The sequence below is a fragment of the Myotis nattereri genome (assembly GCF_964212035.1).
Source record: "Myotis nattereri genome assembly, chromosome: 3".
Lineage (NCBI taxonomy): Eukaryota > Metazoa > Chordata > Mammalia > Chiroptera > Vespertilionidae > Myotis > Myotis nattereri.
This window is the reverse complement of record NC_138077.1, coordinates 162632301-162653365: the sequence shown is the minus strand read 5'-3', so window position 1 is coordinate 162653365 and position 21065 is coordinate 162632301. Positions and strand designations below refer to the sequence as shown.

Below are 21065 nucleotides of genomic sequence, written 5' to 3'. Positions count from 1 at the left end.
ACATTGATCAGCTGCCTCCTGCACATCTCCTACTGGGGATGTGCCCACAACCAAGGTACATGCCCTTGACCAGAGTCGAACCTGGGACCTTTCAGTCCGCAGGCTGACGCTCTATCCACTGAGCCAAACCGGCCTTGGCTCACATTTTCTTTATCTATTCATCTGTCAGTGGGCATCTGGGTTGTTTCTATAGTTTGGCTATTGTAAATAATGCTGCAATGCAGGTGGGAGGACAAGTATCAATTTGAGACATTGACTTTGGATATACCCTGAAGTGGGATTGCTGGATCATATGGTAGTTTCACTTTTAATTTTCTGAGAAACATCTTGACCAGCGGTTCTCAACCTGTGGGTCGCGACCCCTTTGGGGGGTCTAACGACCCTTTCACAGGGGTCGCCTAAGGCCATCGGAAAACACATATATAATTATATATTGTTTTTGTGATTAATCACTATGCTTTAATTATATTCAATTTGTAACAATGAAATTGGGGGTAACCACAACATGAGGAACTGTATTAAAGGGTTGTGGCATTAGGAAGGTTGAGAACCACTGATCTAGACTGTTTGACATAATTGCTGTACCAATTCACATTTCCACACACAGTGTACAATGGTTACCTTTTCTTCACACAATTATCAACACCTATCTTTTGACTTTTGATCATAGCCATACTGAGAGGCATGAGGTAATATGGCACTGTGGTTCTGATTTGTGTTTCCATGTTATTAGTGACGTTGAGCATCTTTCATATACCTGTTGTCATTTGTGTGCCTATTTGGAAAAATGTATATTCACATTCCTTGCCCATTTTAAATTAATTTTTTCTTTTTGCTATTGAGTTGTGTTAGTTCCTTATATATTTTAGATATCATTCCCTTATCAGATATATAGTCTGTAAATATTATCTCCCATTTGGTAGCTGTCCTTTTAGTTTTGTTGTTTCCTTTGCCTCTGCCTTCCTAGTTCATCTCATTGGGCCTGCTAAGCTCTTCTGAGAAGACTCAGGGTTGTGTTTTTTTAGGAGCAATCCAAACCCAAGAAGACATATTTAACAGCCTCACCCACATTTTACCTGGTCCCTTACTATGCAATTGAGAATATTTCAGTGACCTGGACTCTGGAGCCTGGTATTCCTCTAATATTTGTATATTTGGTACTTCTTTCACCCTTATTTTGGGTAGCTTCTGTGCAGCCTTCAAGTCACAGTTTAACCCAAGCATTTCTCTTTGGGGAAGTTGCTCCTCCACCCCCCATCCAGTACCTCATCCCTGCCCCATGATGCCAGGTTTATCTCTAGTATATCTCTTTTAGTATATTGACACTAGAGGCCCAGTGCCCCAGTGGGGTCCCTCAACCTGGCCTGCAGGATCAGGCCAAAACCAGCTCTCTGACATCCCCTGAGGGGTCCCGGATTTTGAGAGGCCACAGGCCAAGCCGAGGGACCCCACCGGTGTACTATCAGAGCTGGGGAGGGATACGGGAAGTTGGCCAGCTGGGGAGGGATCACGGGAGGGCTCCAGGGCATGTCTGGCCTGTCTTGCTCAGTCCCGATCATCTGGACCCCAGCAGCAAACTAACCTACCTGTCAGAGCGTCTGCCCCCTGGTGGTCAGTGCACGTCATAGTGAGCAGTTGAGTGGCCTTAGCATATCATTAGCATATTATGCTTTGATTGGTTGAACAGCCGACTGGATGACTGGACACTTAGCATAGTAGGCTTTTATTATATAGGATTATATGTTAATTTGTCTTTCACCCTGGAAAATAAACTCATTAAACACAGGACCGGGAATCTTTATCTTCTATGTTTGCCACGATTTTCAACCTTTTCCATCTCATGGCACACATAAACTAATTAATATTATTCTGCAGCACACCAAAATATATATTATGTTGCTTTCCAATCTGATAAAAGAAAAAGGTATTATTTTGACTTATTCACACTAGATGGCTATTTTTGTGTTGGCTGTTTTCATTTTTTTATTTGACAATCTAAGGGAAAAAAGGTCAGTGTTCCTGACTAAACAGTCAGGTATTAGATGTTTTCAAAATTCTTGCGCACAGCAGTTGAAAATTGCAGCATTAGGCACTTACAAATGAATAAGTGGAAGACTCAATTAGGATTTGTCTGGAGGCATAATTTTCTCACAGCAATTCCCAGGCCTGGCTTTCTGTTTAAGCTCTTCCATTCCTATCTTCATCTTGTCAAACTTCTCCCTCAACCTGGAGTCCTGGCTTCTAGAGCTTAATAATCTTAACTGATTCCCCAGAGGATAGTCATCTGCCTACTGGAGAATAGCAGCGCACTCAAGACTCCCAACTACTGGGCTTCCTCCATGGATTCAGACTGTAGGGTTACCCCCTCAGAGCTAGACTTGCCTTGCTTTCAGACATGGAACCAGGCATGATTTGTATCCTTTGCCATCTCAGTACTTGCTCTCTCCTTGTAGGAGTCTTCTTTCTCTCTCTTTTTATAGGGTAATGTTCTAACCCAAAAGCTGAGGAAATGAACATTTCTAAAGGATTTGCTTTAGTCAACTCTTTTGCTTATTATCATACTATCTTATTTAATCCTCACATAAATGTATTGATAAAGAAATTGAGTCTCATTTAATCATCATATAAAGCAGTGATGGTGAACCTATGACATGTGTGTCAGAGGTGACACGCAAACTCATTTTTTTGGTTGATTTTTCTTTGTTAAATGGCATTTAAATATATAAAATAAATATCAGAAATATAAGTCTTTGTTTTACTATGGTTGCAAATATCAAAAAATTTCTATATGTGACACGCACCAGAGTTAAGTTAGGGTTTTTCAAAATGCTGACACGCCAAGCTCAAAAGGTTCGCCATCACTGATATAAAGTATATTAATGAAGAAACTGAGGATCAAAGAGATTAACTTTTAAGTATCAAATTCTAAACCAGGCTATCTGACCCAAAAGACTGAGGGTGTAAGGGGAGGGAGCCTGCAACCCCAGGCATGTGCCCTGACTGGGAATCAAACTGTGACCTTTTGGTTCATAGTTCAATGTTAAACCACTAAGCACCTTTGGAATGATTACCTCAGGGAAGCTAACAGGAGAAAGTCCATTGTTTATGTATATCCTTCCATATTTCCACTTCTAAATTTGGCTTTTTTTTTCCCCAAAAAGATTCCTCCCAACATTCCTCATTGATAAGATAAATCTTTTGAAAATTATACTTCCTGTTATCTTTTATTTTTCATTTGTCTTTGGTGAAAGGCTAAAATATTAAGGGTATATTTCAAAGGAATTTAAAAAGCAAGAAAATGTTTTCAAGATGTTTTCTTTATTAATTCTGATTAGGACCTCATTTTCTATGGCACTGAAAAATATTACTTTTAACTAAGTAACAGAAAATTTTGTTAAAAAAATTTGCAATAAAGAGTCACTTTTTTTGTCATTTGTTTATATCTTATTTGTTGCTATGTCATTTTTTTCCACTCCTGTCCTCAAACGTAAACAATTATAGTTCCACCTATTACTTCCTTCTTTGTTCAGAACTTTTATATTATTGGTCTGCTCAGTTTGTACCTGAACTGGCTACATAATTTGCAGATCTCAGTGAAAAAGAAAAGGAGCTCCTTAATTTTTAAAAAATGGGATAATTTCAAGAAAGTAATAGTAGAGCATTAAAACAAACATGGGACTATTCTTAATATGGGGTACTGTGTGAATGTATATGTTGCACACTGTGATGTTGATCCTACTTCCTATATAATTTCTTAAATATTGTTGAAAATGTTCTTAGCAAGAAAATAATTGAGGAGAAACCAAGATGGCGGCATAAGTAAACACCTAAAATTGCTGCCTCGCACAACAACTTCAAAAATACAACTAAAAGATGGAACGGACATCATCCAGAACCACAGGAAGGCTGGCTGAGTGGAAATTCTACAACTAGAAGGAAAGAGAAAAGCACACTGAGACTCAGAGGAGGTGTGGAAGTAAAGTGCAAGGGACGGAGGCGCACGCGGAAAGGGCTGGCAACTGAGGACGAGGGAGTCACAAGCTCCTGACTCCTCTGAACTCCAGTTCCGTGCAAGTCTCTGGGGACCCAGACTCATATGGGGAGAAACTGGACTGTCTGGCATCAGGCGGAACTCGAGGGCAGCTTTCTCTCAGAGGTGCTTGCAGCGATTACTGTGGGACACTGAGACCCTGGGCCTCTTAGGGCAGGACTGAGGATCAGCCATAGCTGCTTGCTCTGCCCTGTTGATTCCCTGAGACCCCGCCCCACCCAAGCTGTGCACAGAGGCTTTTGCATATGAATGGCCTGGCCCTTTGCAATCTAAAATTACCTAACAAACTGTAGCTGGGTCAGAGAGACCCAGAACATCCAAAAGAAGGCCCAAGGCTCCACAGCAGCTTACATTGCTTCAGAGCTGGGCCTCATCTGGGCACCTCTAAACCCCAAACAAAGAATAAGAATCTGCAGATCTCTCCGTAACTCCTGCTGGGTAGCCTCAGGTTGAGGCTAAATTAGCACCTCCTTAGAGATCCAAGAGCCAGTGTACCCAGTGGTCAGAGTGGGACCATCCAGATTACAACTCCTCAGATCCATTAGGGGGCAGATTCAGAGAGCACCAAAGCTCCACTGAAGCAAGTCTTACTCCATAAGGTTGTCTCCAGCACAGAAGCTCTCCCACCATAGACACAGCTGAATCTCACAGCCAATTGGCCTGGAGGAGGTCAATTCCTCCCACTGATACCAGCAACAATCAAAGCTTAACTACAACAAGACTGTGCAAAAGCCCACAAAGTGGTGCACCAAGAATGTCCACCTCAGGTAATTGGGGAGGCTGAGATACTGGGCCCTATAGGACACCTACCACACAAGGCCACTGTATCAACACAGGGAAGCAGCCAAAATGTGGAGACAAAGAAACAGGTCACAAATGACAGAAATGGAGGAAAGCAAACTACTGGATATAGAGTTCAAAACCACGGTTATAAGGTTTTTCAAGAATTTTCTAGAAACCGCCGATAAATTTAGTGAGACCCTCAAGAAATCTAATGAGATCCTCGAGGTTATGAAAAAGGACCAACTTGAAATTAAGCATACACTGACTGAAATAAAGAATCTTAAACAGATCCAACAGCAGACTGACTAGAGGATTGCAAGAATCAAGTCAAAGATTTGAAATACAAAGAAGCAAAAAACACCCAACCAGGAAAGCAAAAAGAAAAGAGAATCCAAAAATATGAAGATAGTGTAAGGAGCCTCTGGGACAACTTAAAGTGTACCAACATCTGAAATATGAGGGTGCCAGGAGAAGAGAGAGAGCAAGATATTGAAAACCTATTAGAAGAAATAATGACAGAAAACTTCCCCTACCTGGTGAAAGAAATAGACTTACAAGTCCAGGAAGCACAGAAAACCCCAAACAAAAGGAATCCAAAGAGGACCACACCAAGACACATCATCATTAAAATGCCAAGAGCAAAAGACAAAGAGAGAATCTTAAAAGCAGCAAGAGAGAAATAGTTAATTACCTACAAGGGGGTACCCATACGATTGTCAGCTGATTTCTCAACAGAAACCATGCAGGCCAGAAGGGAGTGGCAAGAAATATTCAAAGTGATGAATACTAAGAACCTACAACCAAGATTACTTTACCCAGCAAAGTTATCATTCAGAATTGAAGGTCAGATAAAGAGCTTCACAGATAAGAAAAAGCTAAAGGAGTTCATCACCACCAAACCAGTATTATATGAAATGCTGAAAGGTGTTCTTTAAGGAGAGGAAGAAGAAGAAAAAGGTAAAGATAAAAATTTTGAACAACAAATACATATCTATCAACAAGTGAATCTAAAAACCAAGTGAATAAAAAACCTGATGAACAGAATAAACTGGTGAATATAATAGAATCAGGGGCATAGAAAGGGAGTGGACTGACACTTCTCGGGGGGGGAAGGGGTGTGGGCGGTGCAGGAAGAGACTGGACAAAAATCATACACCTATGGATGAGGACAGTGGGGGGGGGGGTAAGGGCAGAGGGTGGGGTGGGAACTGGGTGGAGGGGAGCTATGGGGGGGAAAAGAGGAAAAACTGTAATAATATGAATAATAAAGATTTAATTTAAAAAAAGAAAGAAAATAATTGAAATCAAAATTAAGTGAAAGACTGAGAATAGAAAATTTATATGTCTATACTAATAATAGAGGAATATGCAAATTTTCTGGGACACCATCACAGTAACAGTAATGATCAAACAGCAGGCTGTGTGGGGCGACAAGGCCAGCAGGGGTGTTAGTGAGGGACGACCAAAGGACTGAACAGCAGGCTGCATGGCATGACCAGGCCAGCAGAGGGGGCAGTTGGGGTGACCAGGCTGATGGAGAGGGCATTTGGGGGCGACTTGGCTACAAGGGGGCAGTTGGGGGTGACCAAGCCAGCAGGGAGGGCAATTGGTGGCAACCAGGCTGGAGGGGGGCAGTTAGGGGTGACCAGGCCAGCATAGGGGGGCAGTGAGGGCTACCAGGCCAGCAGGGAAGGCAGTAAGGGGCAACCATGCCAGTGGGGGTGGCAATTGGGGTGACCAGGCTGGCAGGGGGGCAGTTGGGGGTGACTAGGTGGGCAGGGGGGCAGTTAGGGGCAACCAGGCCGGCAAGGGGGGGCCAGTTAGGGGCAATCAGGCTGTCAGGCAGAGGCAATTAGGGGTGATCAGGCTGATGGAGGAGGCATTTAGGGACAATCAGGCAGGCAGGCAGGTGAGCAGTTAGGAGCCAGCAGTCCCAGATTATGAGAGGGATGTCTGAAAGTCAGACATCCCTCAAAGGGTCCCGGATTAGAGAGGGTGAGGGCTGGGCTGAAGGGATCCTCCCCCCACCCCCACCCCCACCCCATTCACTAATTCCGTGCACCATGCCTCTAATATTTGTATAATTGTCTGTTTTTCTTAATTTGATTAGAATGGGGGTATGCCTTTAGTTAAATAATAATGATGATACTACACAGAGTCTTAAGCTGTATGTTGTATTTTTCTGGCTGTTAAAATTATTTGGGTCATTCACAGTTTGCACTTGAGAAATATAGCAAAGGAAGAGAAAGCAATTTGAAATTTGTGTTTTAAGTCTCTACCTCATTGCTTATTCACAATCACAAGTTTCCTTTTATTAAACTTCCAATAATTGTGACCAAAGCACAAGCATATTAAAGGATATTTCTGAAAAGGAGACACAATTCAATGGAATCTCTATACTATATTAATGCTGCATGTGCTCCATGATTTACAAACAAATTACTCATGGAAAGAAATTAGGTTTTGTTTTGATTTAGTAATGGGAATGTGGCTTCTAGTGAAAGAGGGCTCATACTGGCAATTTTACAAATAAAGGTGTCTTTTGAGAAGAAAAAGTAATCAGAGACATTGAAGATTCCATTATTGTTCTAGTTTAATTAAATACTTTCCTAAGCCTAGTGTTTAAAAACATACATTTTCAGACCAGCAAACATTTAAAAGTTATTTTAAAAATATGTAAATAAATAATATATCTTTGTGTATTTAAAATTTATCAAGTATTTCCAAGCAGAAAATGTATTATTGTTGCATATTTCAGTCAAATAATTAACTCCTACATTTTTATATTACACTGTTAGTAAACTGGACTGAGACTTGATTTGGTAAGTACTGTATGTAGCTTTGGTTCTGTCAATGTATATTTGATAAATATGACTGAATTTTAGCTTTTAAAAAAATTAAATCCAAAAGAAAACAAGATTGCTTGCCCCATTATTATTGTTTTCCTGAGGCAATTTTGCAGCTATGATTATAAATAAACTTCTATTACCAAGTCTTATTTCCCAAAAGACAAGGAAAAAAAATCCATCATTGGTTCTCCCCTGTGTGTTTCATAGTTTCTGGCAACATGTAAACTTTAAGAGATCTTGTACCCTCTTTAGGTTTAGACTTTTTGAAGCTCATCTTGACTTTCTAGGAGTTTCTACATATTTTTCTTCGGGGAAATTTAGAATGTAGAAGATGTAAAAAAGTGACCAGGGAAGAGCAAATTAAGTTAATAAATGTTGATTGAGCACATATACAACAGAACATGGGCTAGCTGTGGTAGAAATTGAAAGTATAAAATATGACTTTGAATGTCATCTAGGAGCTTGCAATCTATTTTCAAAAATTGAAATATGTAACAATATACATTCATGTTTTCTTTTATTCAACATTCTGCAAATGAGGAGCTAATAGGTTTCCAAGATCTGGGTTCGACAATAGTAGTTTAATGGTGAGTAATATTATTTACAATTCCTAGCCTTGTGGAGCTTATGATCTGGTGGTAAAGGTAGACAATCAAATACTCAAACAAGCAAACCTAAAATCGCCACTGTGATAAAAGCTACGAAGGCCAACATGGTGCTATGTCTAAAAGAGAGTAATTCGGTCTCCATTTTTTTGCCCTTTTCCTTCAGCCTGTTCTTCTGACAGGGCAGCCTGTGTGAGCCTTTTAACATGTGTATCAGATCATGCCACTCCTCTGCTCCAAAGGCTTCCTGTATCCTTCAGAGAGAAAAAGTTCTTATTTCCTCTCCAAATGTACTTCTCACTCTTCTTCTTCACCCTTACCCTTAAGTTCCCCAAACATACCAGCCATACCCCTGCCTCAGGGCCTTAGGACTGCTCTTCTATTTAGATAGTTCTTCCTTAATAACTGAATATCTTTGTTCCCTACCTTTCTTGAAGTCCTGGTTAGAATATAATTTTCTCAATAAGGTCTTTCCAAATCATCTCAATTAAATTAAAACATCAAATATCTAGAACTCTCTAATCTCTTCCTCCCTTTATATTTCTCTAGTATTGATCACTGTACAACATAGTTTATCATTTATTTACTTTATTGTCTACCTCCTGAGCTAAGTTATAAGCTCAATAAAGATACAGGCTTTATATTATCCTATTTCTAGCACAGAGCCTGCCTGGCATATAGTAGAAATTAATACCTATTGAAGAAATAGTCCATATTCATGAATGCTCAGAAAGAATCTCTCAGAAATTTGGCTTATAATTTAAGGACCCAAGTAGATGTTAATTAGCTAAAGAGAAGAAGAAATAATAATGATACTAGCAATGGTAGTAAGAATTTTATTTAGTACTACTACTAAGCCACTTACATATATTAACTGTTTATCCTTGGCTTTTCCAGACTTGCCCCTGTTACTCCATAGTGGATGCAAGAGGAAATTAACAAGGAACTTTTTAAAAATACACATTTGTAGTATCTAGAGATTTGATTCAGTCATTCTAGGGAGGGTATTTGTAATACATTCTTTTTACAAGCCTCAATGTGACTCTAAAGGATATTAAATCACTTGTCTTGATAATTAGTTCAATGAGCCTAGAGGTCTAAAAAGATTTCATTAGACGAAGTGAAGTAGCTTTTAAAAAGTGGAGAAACTGCCCTTGTTGGTTTTACTCAGAGGGTAGAGCATTAGACTGAAGGGTCCCGGGTTTGATTTTAGTCAAGGGCACATACCTTGGTTGTAGGCTCAACCCCTGGCCCTGGTCGGGTGCAAGCAGGAGGCAAGCAATAGATGTGTCTCTCTCACATCGATATTTTTCTCTCTTGTCTCTCCCCTTCCTTCCACTTTCTCTAAAAGTCAATGGAAAAATATCCTCAGGTGAGGATTAACAAAAAACAAACAAACAAACAAAAAAACTGGTAGAACTTGGCAAGTATATGTTCTGTGCCTGGTACTGTTGGATGACCAAATATGTTTGAGGAATGAATGAACTGATTTATCTTTCCTTTCTTCCTACTTCAAATCCCAAGCTCGTATCCCCCTCTATAGTTTTCTGTGTCTTCTCCAAACAGAATTTATCATTGATACCTCCTTTATTCTGTTAGCCCCCACATTATCTCCATTAAATCCATATTTACCTTATATCACAGTTATTTTGTTTTGTTTATCCCACTTCATGTTTCAGTGCCTTTTAGCAATTAATGCTTTTGACCCCCAGAACCTAGCACAGTGCTTAGAATACATAGGTACTCAAAAATATTTGCTGATGTCCTCTTCCCACAAGTGGGAAGTAGTTAACTATTTTAATGTAGATGTCAGTTCTACATTAGTAGTGAATTGAGAGGTATAATAGTATGTTAGCTACCTATTGCTGCATAACAACAAAATTTTACCCTAAAACTCTGTGGCTTAAAACAGCAAACATCTATTGTCTTGCAGTATCTTTAAGTCAGGAATCTCAGGGTGTGTTGGCTGGATCCCCTGGCGTAAGGTCTCTTACAAGGTGTCATCGAGTGGGGCTGAAGTAATCTCAAGGACCAAGGGAAAGCATCCACTGAGTTCGTTCAATAAGTTTGAAAACAAACAAAATGCAAAACTGCTTGAAATGATTGGAAAGCTTGGATCTTAGAGCAATGGTTTGGGGCTATAACAGTATAGTATGCTTAGTGGTTATGCATCTGAGTTCTGGAATCTGCTTGCCAGGGATTTTTTGTATCCAGGTTATACCATTTGCTAGCCATATGATGGGATTCAGAACTTGAGTCCCATCCAGAATTGTTCCTTGGCTCTTTATTTTTCTGAAGCCAAAACTGCTTGGGCAGAATTGATGCTGTACTTCTTATTATTTTTATTGCAGACTTCTACTTTTAGCCACCATAAATATATCTTTTTTTAGTACAACCAATGGGATGGTTATTGCATTAACCACCATTACTAGTATGTCCACTGTTTTCTGTCCTGATAATAGGTCTCTGATTAGATGATGTGTTTTCTTCATTTTAATAAATGCCTTCTCTAGAAAGAAAATTACCTGTAATTGATCTCTATAACTGCCAATGCATAGTGTTTTATAATTAGTTAAAACATTTTTACAACTGTGGATTTACTAATGTAATTGTGTTACTTATTTTAAGTTCTTGCAGACCAACATTTTCGATATATTTTTAAATAAAGAGCCTGTGGGATACAGTTGATTACCCGTATTTTTATATTCAAAAATAAATTAATGTAGTATTTTGTAGTTCACCAAATAGTAAGTTTTCTGGCTTATTTAATGAGGAACCTCAAAAAAGGGAGTACTATATATTTTATGTATGTGCTTGTAACAGGACTAACCCTTGACCTGACACTTAACTGTTGATGTATTTTTTGTTTTTGTTTTTAAATTCCAGCTGCTGAAAATTAATTGAGCATTGATATAGTTTTTAGGAGTTTTATTATTAGTCTCATCTAAGAGACAAAAATATGTATGTGTTTCTTCTTATGTTCTATAAGTTGACTCCAACTCACTTTCAAAGTATTATTTCGAAGTTGATTTTTCATGAGGAGGCAAATCACTTGTTTTCAAAATGCTTTGGCAGAAGGGTTTCTTTGGAGAAAATGGAAGTAGTTCACCAGTGGGAAGTAGTTAACAGGTGACTTGAGTTGGTGAACAGAAGTCCTGAGAAAGCTGGTTGTCAGGTGATATTTGTTTTTCTCTTTGATTATGATATCCAGTTTGGGGAGGAACATCAGTGAGAGGGAGCCTAATTTGTACTCCAATTTTCAAACCTCTACAATTACAATATAGTGAAAAATGTTATATGTTTGGAAAACTATATAAATAAATCTCATAAGAAAAAAATGTGACTTTTCAAATGCATAGAACATGATGTTTTCATAACATGGTGAGCATTTGAAGCCTGTTTTCTCAGCCAGGGATTTAAAAATAAGACCCTCGCATAAGGAAATGCTGTAAAAAAAAAAGATATATAAAGAAGAAAATAGCACTGCAAGGTGATGATTAGCTGGAAGGCTCATAAAATTTTGCCCATCTTATCTTTTAAAAATATGTCTTCCATTGGCTTCCTTAACAGGCATTTCTTTGTTCTCATTTTTCTTCATAGATGACTCTTCCCTTTTTGCTGGCTCCTTTGTTTACCATTTTCTAGCCGTAAATATCCCACAAGTAACTCCTCTTACCTTACAGAAGTAATGCTATCTCCTGTCTTCAATTATTACCTCTATAAAATAATACCACATGTATTTCCAGCCTTCTTATCACTCTTCTTCATCCATTAGTTTTCCACTTATGTTCTCATCATTTCCTAAAAAGTGATAAGTGTATTTAATTGATGGAACTCCTTTATTATGTGTATATAAGTTAATATATACCTAAGTTTTATTTTTACAACTTAAGAATATGGACCTTCCCTTTAATTTCTTTGATAATATTATCTTGTGGAATCATTTTCTGAGTAATTTTCAGGCCAAATTTAATTTTAACCTGAAATAATATGAGGAAGATCACAGAAGAGAACCTCATTTCTGTGACAGCCTGCAGAAACTATTTTCCAATAGGTTTTTGTATTCAAATATTTAATTAGAGCTATGTCAGATTTTTTTAAAAAAGTCATTACAAAAATATTCAGCTAATGTTATAAGTGAAAAACTCTGTAGCTACAAGAGAGAGTGTTCTCATCTAACATTTGTAATGGGTATTGAGAAGTAAATATATATATATATATATATATATATATATATATATATATGGAAAATTCTACTGAAATTAGAGCATAATGTCAAAAGAAGTACTTATTAAATCTAAAAATGCTACCATCTGAAATTCTTTCTAAGTAATATACACCTTTATACAAATGGATAAGCAATCATTGGTATCTTTAATTGGCACAGCTTTTGATATTCATTTAGGAACTTGTAAATTATATTCACATCTTGATTAAGGGAGTGGCCCCAACTGAAACAGCTTGTGGTGTCTGATAAGAATGCAATGAATGGCCAAGGGGAATTGGAAGAAACTTGCTCTTGCAAGTAATTAATTTGAGAAACATTAACTTTAGATGATGTTCTTACTTCCGCAATTCATAAAGGAGAGAAAGTTTTATCTTCACACTCATCTACCTTTATAGGCTTCCTCTTCTACAGTCATCATCTGTTGATAACTTCTTATCTACCCTCCATCACCAGATCTCCCAGATGCTGAATCACATGATTCTACCATCTTAATAACTCTAAAATACATTCTCTCTCTCCAGGCCACTACCACTACCTCAACTCATTTTACCCTTATCTGTCTTTTCTTAATTTACTGCAGAACCTGTTACATGATTACCCTGCTTCCATTCTTGCTCCCTCCACAATTCATTTGCTATATTATTACTAGAAGGATCTTTTTAAGATGCAAATCAGAACATACTTTACTCCTACTTAAAATCTCTCTGTGAGTTCCTATAAACTAAAATTTTAGAAAGAATGCTAAATTTTTAGTAGTATATAAGACTCTTCCAGATCGGTAATGTACAACTCCTACTTAGAATAAGTTTTAACTTCATTTTTTTTTCAGTCAACTATGAACAATTTATATAGTCAGGATCATTCTTACTGGTAATGTTGCCTGTGTGGTCATTTTTGAAAATTCTTGAAAAGTAATATAAACCAAGAGCTGTATCCTCTACAGGACTATTTGAGATGGCAAGGCAAGGAATTGCTGGTTGGCCTCAATAACACAAGAAGAAAAACAGCATGGAGTAGGATGGTTCTTTGGACTTCCATAGACTTGAGGATAAACTTTAGAATAAAGTTTCAGTTGGGGCCACTCCCTTAATCAAGATGTGAAAATAATTTACAAGTTCCTAAATGACTATCAAAAGCTGTACCAATTAAAGATACCAATGATTGCTTACCCATTTGTATCAAAGGTTTATATTACTTAGAAAGAATTTCAGATAGTAGCATTTTTAGATTTAATAAGTACTTCTTTTGACATTATGCTCTAATTTCAGTAGAATTTCATATATATATACTCCTTGATACCCATTACAAATGTTAGGTGAGAATGCTCTATCTAGTAGTTACAGAATTTTTCACTTATAACATTAGCTGAATATTATTGTAATGACTTTTTTAAAAAAAATCTGACATAGCTCTAATTAAATATTTGAATACAAAGTTCCATATCCTTACAGGAACTTTATTGTTTGGAATAATTTGGAACTTTATTGTTCTTATTTTCAAAATGGGGTTATTGATAACAATTCCATAAGATGATTGTGAGCATTAAATGAGAAAGATGTGCTTAGTTAGATATTCTCATAGCACACATTCATGAAATATTTGTTCTCTTTGCTTTCTAATGTCTTATTCATCTTTACAAGAATCAAAAAGGCAAGTAGTAAAGATGAGGTTAATGCAGGGGACCATATCAACCTAGGGTAAAGGTGCTTGGGAAATAGAGTGAAAATACATAAGAGGATTATCAGTTGCCAAAGAAGGTAGGCCCTGTGTTGGAGGAAATCTGGGAAAACACATGCAACTGGAGAGGCAAGTTTGTGCATGTGTGTATGTGCGTGTACACATGTGTGCTATTGAAATAGTAGTAGCAGTAATAGTCAGAAAATGTATAGCTCAAGATATCTCAGAGCTTCCACTTACTGAACACTTACTATTATGTACCAAGCACTGTGCTAAGTGCTTTGCATGAAGTAACTTAAATACAAGGGGATTTGAGCAGACAATGAAGATCAAAAGGAAACACAAGTGTCAGTGTGGAAAGCGCAACATAAACACTTAAGAGATAAACAGAGAAAGAGGCACCCCTATGGAGATAGAGAGCAAACGCAAAGAACATGATGTCAGTCAATCTAAGAAAAAACAGAATATAAAGGAACAGACAAATAGGAACAGATGCTGGAGAAATATTAACATAAGGAAAAGACTAAGAAGTGTCCATTGGAATGGGCTACTAGGAGGCTTTTGATGTTATTTTTGAGAGACATTTCCCTGAAGTGGTGAAGTCTGAAGCCAGATTGAGGTGAGCTGGAGAGTGAATAGGTGGTGAGGAAAAGGGGACAGAAAGTGTAGATTACTCTTAAAAGAAAATGGTAAAGATTAGGCGAGACAGCAATAGTTTGTGGAGACAATTGAAAACTGGTTATTGAATGTTAGAACTGGAAAATATCAAATCTAAAGCAAGTTGCATATTAATGTCTTTGGGCTCATTTTGTATTCATGATGCATACATTTTAGAAAACATTTTCCTCTAAAACTTTGCCAATACAAATTTTCCACTAAGGAAAACAATGGTATAAGCACAAAGCGAATGAGATAACCCTGAAAGCAAAGAAAGATTTAATTTCAAAATATATATACTTATTTAAGTTCACTAGGCATAAGACACTGTATTTATTTTTGGCAATTTTTACTAAGATTGATTGCCATTTTACTTCATTGATAATTTATTTTATTTTATCTTTCTTGGGACATTTAGTTTCTCTTAATATGGTCATTTTCTATCCTTCTTCATCAATTACAATGACTTTCATGAAATGAAGTATAGAGGGAGAGCTACATGGGACCAAATCAAAACAGCTAAAGTCATCCTGTAGAAAAAAAAATTCAGCAAAAAGAACAGTGGGGGTCTTTACGCTTACAAGCATTACTTTTAGAATCCCTGAAATTTTAAATAATAACTTCTGTCTATTTCAGTTAGGAGGATTAAATTTCAGTGCCTCTGGTAAAAAGTTATTTAACCTGGAGTCAAAGCTTCTTTACTTCATTGAGACAATTTTAGAATGTGAAAAGAAAAAGTTTAAAATTGTATATAATAGTGATTTACCCCCAGTGATAATTAATGGAATAAAGTGTAAAGATAAGTAATATAAGCATTCAGAGAAAGAAATGCTCAATATGGTAAAGTATTTGCAGAAGGCTCTCATGGAGAACATGGGAACTGAGTGTGGCCTTCAGACTGGGTGTGTGGCTGACAGAGAAAGAGAAGGGAGGCTTTCCAGGAAGAGGAGCGGATGTACAGTAAGTGTTGAAGTTACAACCTGGAACTCAAAGGGACTCCACTTGGATCTTTTTGGGAGTCAACTAGTAAATAAAAATATCTATTAAGGGTAGTTTATGTAGTAATTCCCCTACTCTCAAAATAAAGATTTCTGATCCAATTTCTGTGCTCATAAAACCACCACTTCATGGGAGGTATTTTATGGTGCTTATCTTTCCATCAGTAAAAGGTACCAAGTTACTAACCTATATTTGAATCTGATTCTTAATACTGATATATGTGTTAGTTATACAAATATAACCATTATACAGTTCATTTCCTTAAGGAGTTTAAAGATTATTAAGATAGCCTTTCTGACCCTGCTGGTATTGTTCAGTGGTGGAGCATCGGCCTATGAACGAGTAGGTCATGGTTTGATTCCTAGTCAGGGCACATGCCGAGGTTGTGGGCTCGATCTTCAGTGCAGGGTGTGCAGGAGAAAGCTGATCAATGATTCTCTCTTATCATTGATGTTTCTATCTCCCTTCCTGAAATCAAATATATATGTGTGTGTGTGTGTGTGTGTGTGTGTGTGTATATATGGCCTTTCTGTTATAAGAATTGTTTCTAGATTTCTAGATTACAATTTTGCTAGTAGTTTTGCTATCGGTGAGGTTCCTCAGTATCCCCACCTGTTATTGGTGGAAATGGAGAGCCATGGGAATGTGAGATATTGTGGAAAGCTATATTGATGATGAAACATTGGGGGAGTTTCCCTCCAATGTCCCATCTCCCTCCATCTGGCCATGGAAAACGTCCCATTTTGTCGTCAGTAGGGCTAAGATCAAAGCCACTATCCAGAGTTTTTCACTCCATATTAAAGTCCAGTCCAGTTCAGCATCTGGCTAGATTAGCTTGTGTTCCCAACTATAGTCTATTGCCTGTGGGGTCTACATGGCCATGGGCTTTGCAACTTCTAGAACTACATGGCAGACTAGTGCAGGTACTGAGCAAGTGAGAAACAAGAGCCTAAACGTCAAGAAAAAGACTTGCAGATTTTGACTGGGAGTTTTACTAATGAATCCTTCAGAATTTTATATGCTTGCATTGGTTCCACCTCCCCCCACCCCCGAGCCAATCCATGGTTCCCCAAGCTAGAGTGACAGGCAAGTAAGCACCTTCCTATGTGACCCTGAATTTACTGCACATGCATCCATTCCCTTCCCCCAGTGATTTGCAGGGAATGGACTGGTGGTTCCCTGTGGAGCATGAAGTTGCAGCTTCTTGGTGAACCTCCCAGATGACCATGTTTATAATGTCTGGCCTCCCCTTTGCTTGCTTCCTATTACTAATATTAATAACTAGCTCTTTATGATGGTAACAATCTTGTTTTTGAAGAACAAAAATAAAAACTATGTACTTTCTTAAAAATTGTAAGGCAACAGGAATTTTATGCCCTACAGAAATCCTAATGAGATCATTTATTTTAAGATTCCAATCACAGGTCCTGCCAGTTGGGGTCTGCTAAAGGTTAATGTAAAGTAAATGATCAATATACATCTGTTGAATTGTATTATTTAAAATTTCTACCACATAATTAGTTCCTAGTTTTTAATTATTAAATTCCCTTATGACTAATGGTAGATATACATTCCATTTTTTTTTACTCGAAATACAGTCCAATTCAATAGTTATTTGAATGTCTACCACCTACTTAGCATAATGGCAAATAAAGGAGATTCAGTCTGTAACTTCATGTGGTTTCATATAGTAGACAGTGAAGTTTATTTACCAACTTTTGAAGGTTCTGGAAACTTCCTTTAACTTTTTAAGGTAAGGGAAGCATGAATAAAATTATTTTATATATACATTTTCCAACCTAAGTGTTAATATGAGTGCATTTGTCTTAATCGCATGATAGGTATATTTGTACATCACATCTACACTAATAAAAAAGAAGTATGTAAATTTGTCATCACTCCACTACACCCACCAGCCAATCAGGATGAGTATGCAAATTAACCCAACAAAGATGGCAAGTTAATTTGCATACACAAGTGCTGAGTGAAGACTGAAGGCTCCGGCCTGAAAGAAGATTGAAGACAACTGAAGACTGAAAGGCTTGGCTTCCCTGCTGCAGCCAGAGTGGAGAAGCCAAGCCTTACTTCTGTGGCCAGAACGGAGAAGCCTAGCCTCACGGCTGTGGCCAGAACGGAGAAGTCTAGCCTCAAAGCTTGGCTTCTCCTCTGTGGCTGGACCAAAGGCCTGGGTCCTGGGTCCCGGAGGAAAACTGGTGCTGGCAGCCAGGGGAAGGAAGGCCTATTGCGCGAATCTTCATGCAATGGGCCTGTAGTTATGTTATATTACCATAAGATTTCTGGGAGATGCCCATAATGATTCCAAAAATTATACAAATCAATAAATGCATTCTACTCATAAGTAACATGAAATTATTCAAATGACTCCAATATGCATTACTCTCAATGGTTAAATGTCTCCTTACATTTTAAAACAAACTCAGTAAAGCATACAATAATGACTCTATGGTTTCATTAAAGCTTACATTTTGACAGTTTCTCAGAAAGTCAACACTTCATAATTAATAAACATTCAGCTAAAGATTAACTTTCTGAATGACTGAATAAGTACAAATTTAGAAAGAAAAAACATTGCTTTGGACTACTTATTGAAGCCTAAGAGCTGTTATCCATTAGAATGAAAGTTAGTTCTGGAACCCTGCCTAAGAAATTGGCTCTATAATGTTAACATTAGAGATTCTTTTTTGCAATAAAATATCATGCTGTCTATTTTATGCTATATTTAAAATAAGAGAATTTATAAAAAGCTTCATTTACCTTGATCGTTAGTGACCTCTTTTAAAGGATCCTGAGATTGAATTTACAGGCATGTGAAGTCTAAGATACAAGTGCTTGATACAAAAGGCTCTGGCATTCATTTTCGAGCTGAATCTATAGGGCTTCTAACTGAAAGAATGCTTCCTCTTATCTGAGTCAGTTCATCTACTTAAAGGTTAGTGTTAATGAGATCAAGGTCACATGAGGGGCTTGATGAAAAGAAACTTTGAAGTCAAATAGACCTAGATTTGAATCCCAGTTCTGGCCCTTACTGCTATATGACTTCATAAGTTACCTAGTCTTCAGTTTCTTCACCTTTAGAATGAAATAGCAGCACCTATCTTTCTGTGTTTGGGGGGTAGAACAGTTAAAGGATACTCCAGGTACTATTTATGCACTTAGTTCAGGGTCTGACACATAATATGTCCTCAATAAATGTTAATTATGGTCTTAATTTTGTAATAGAAAAACAATTCACTTTACACATTGTATATTCTATTAATCATTAGTCACCAATATCCAAATATCAACAAAAACATTACCCTGAAAATGTATAGAAGTGTAGACACCTGCTTATATTTTGGGACTCACCAGAAATTTTAGATGATCCAACAAGAATTCCTTATCCCTTCTTTGGCAGTAGTAATCAGTTCTAATACTATCCCAGGGATTGAATAATCTCTGAGGATAATCGTGTTAAAAAACAATTTTAGCTCAATAAATTTTGTTTGATACAGGAATAAATATATGATGAATGAATGAGCTATTTTTTTAAAAATATATTTTATTGATTTCAGAGAGGAAGGGAGAGGAGAGAGATAGAAACATGAATAATGAGAGAGAACCATTGATTGGCTGCCTCCCTGCACACCACCCACCAGGGATTAAGCCTACAACCTGGGCATGTGCCCTTGACCAGAATCAAACCTGGGACCCTTTAGTCTGCAGGCCAACCCTCTATCCACTGAGCCAAACTGGCTAGGGCATAAAGGAGCTATTTAAAACTGTGGAACACTCAGAAACAAAGCTTGAGGCAAGTGACTAAAGATTCACTTCCTTGTTGGCAGTGACTTGCTCCATGAGTTTGAGAAATTTCCTAGTTCCTTGGATGCTCAGTTTCTTCCTCTTTAAAACAAAGGTGTTTGACATATAATGTCCATGATCTCCTCTAGTTCTGTGGGGCTGTGATTCTAATAGGCAAGGAAACTTGACTTAAAAAACAGTTTGTTTATAGAAACAGAAAGCGTATTAGAGCAGGGGTGGGCAACCCCTGGCACGCGTGCCAAACATGGCACGCCAGTAACTTTTGCTGGCACGTGAAATCCTCTCTTATAATCTTCCATTTAAAATTTTTTTCTTAATATCGACTTTTTTATTTTTCAGATAAATTCAGTGTAGGTGCATCTTAGAAAAATAAATAATTTTACATAACAAGTTATCTTAAAGACCATAGACATGGATTGATGAGAGAAGGGAAGAGCAATTTCTATGCCTCTGCCTTAACTCTCCCTGCCTTCCTATATCTGACCAGTGTTTTGGTTTCATCCACATATGCTTGTGAATCTTTGTTCTCAGTGGTGAATTTTGTTAAGTCTCGTAATAGGAGTAGCCTGATGGATGAAAGTAGTAGCTCGTGCATATCTCTGAAGGTCACGAAATATAAACCTGATGTAAAATCTCTGTCATCAGTGATGCAGCAGCAAAAGTCCCACTGATAATATCAAACGGAGTCATAAAGTTTTCTGTCGGACTATCAGTGTACATGTATACATTAAAAAATAAATGTATTTTTCATCATCATATACTGTGTTTTTGTCGCTGGAATGAATTTTATTATTTCTTCAAGGTTCTTCACATACGTACACCTTAAGAGATATCAAGTAGGCGTAACATGGTCTCAAAAAATTAGGGTTGGCACGCAGAAAAATTTTGAGTCAGAGATTTTGCTGGTTTTGGCACGCACTCACGAAAAGGTTGCCCACCCCTGTGTTAGAGGGTAAGTCCATTGAGCTCTTAGATCCCATCTTCCTAATATGTCTTTTCAGTCTAATAGAATTTTGAAATTTCCCAAATGTATATTATTTGGCCAACTGAAGAATAAACAGTGCATTAGGAAAATCCACAATTAAAATGAACACATCTTAAGAAAATTATTCCAATTATTTTTTCAGAGAAGAGAGAGTTAGAAATGGGTCTTGGGAATAGAAGAAACCTGAAGGTTTGTTGGTGACCTATAGCTTTTTATAAAGACACCTTGGCAACAGATACTGGTAGTGTTTTTCACTTGCTCATTCATTCATTTGTTCATTCATTCATTCATTCATTCATTCATTTAACAAATGCTTAGTGAATGATTAAAGCACTTTCTCTTTAGTAAGGGTGATAAGGCATTATATAAATTCTTAAAATTTTCTAAATGGCATGAAAAAAGTTATATGAGA

At 37.5% G+C, this 21065-nt stretch overlaps 1 protein-coding gene across 1 annotated transcript in view; it reads left to right on the top strand.

The window, feature by feature from the left end:
- Nucleotides 1-21065, top strand: part of LOC308517138 (serine/threonine-protein kinase TNNI3K) — a 283922-nt gene that overhangs the window by 52160 nt on the left and 210697 nt on the right. The gene's annotated exons all lie outside the window — the stretch shown is intronic.